At 44.2% G+C, this 711-nt stretch overlaps 1 protein-coding gene across 2 annotated transcripts in view; it reads left to right on the top strand.

Annotated features, from left to right (window-relative positions):
* The window catches only part of FBXO42 (F-box protein 42), a 100,719-nt gene that overhangs the window by 56,464 nt on the left and 43,544 nt on the right, over positions 1–711 (top strand). The gene's annotated exons all lie outside the window — the stretch shown is intronic.

The raw sequence follows: 711 nt of genomic DNA, 5'->3' as shown, positions 1-711 counted from the left end.
CACCTCAGCCTCCCAAAGGCGCGGGATTACAGGCTGAGCCACCGAGCCCGGCTTGCACTGGTTTTCTAGTTGGCACCAACCAGCATTCCTTGGTAGCTTTTGGATACACCTAGGGTCTTGATTTCCATGGTTTTTCTCTGTTGCTTTGGGACCAGTCTAAGCCCATACTAATTCTGAGTTTCCCTGGCTGCCCTTTGGAGTCTAAAAACTATATTACTTCAGTTACATTGCTCTTTATGTATGGTCACTTTTTCACATTGATTAAAATTATTTTCTGCTATTGTGTTCCATACAAAGATGTGTTTATTGATTTATGCTCCAAGTTTTATATGAAAATAAAAACAATAAGAGACGCACTAGAGGAGAGGAGCGGGAGGATGGAGCACATATGTTAGCCAAGCCTGAGAGGAGAACGATGCAGATTTAGAGTAATATGTTGCTCTGCTGAAATTCCCCACATTGAGCACCCTCAGTCTGAATTCTTGGGTGTTACTTCGGGAATCTGACTGTCATACTTCACAATACCACTGTCAGTTTGCTTAGTGTGCTCAGAAATAAAATTCGTGTAGCTTTTCCCTTGGCCTTGTTTTAAAGGGTAGTGTGTTGGTGGCCAACTTGAAAACAAGAGACTGGTTATAGAAATGTGGTACTTGAGCCGGGCTCGGTGGCTCAGCCTGTAATCCCGCACCTTTGGGAGGCTGAGGTGAATGG

The sequence above is a fragment of the Carlito syrichta genome, unplaced genomic scaffold (assembly GCF_000164805.1).
Source record: "Carlito syrichta isolate Samal-C Ts95f unplaced genomic scaffold, Tarsius_syrichta-2.0.1 Scaffold307274, whole genome shotgun sequence".
Classification (NCBI taxonomy): Eukaryota; Metazoa; Chordata; class Mammalia; order Primates; family Tarsiidae; genus Carlito; species Carlito syrichta.
Note: the sequence above shows the minus strand (reverse complement) of the source record. Positions and strands in the feature narration are given on the sequence as shown.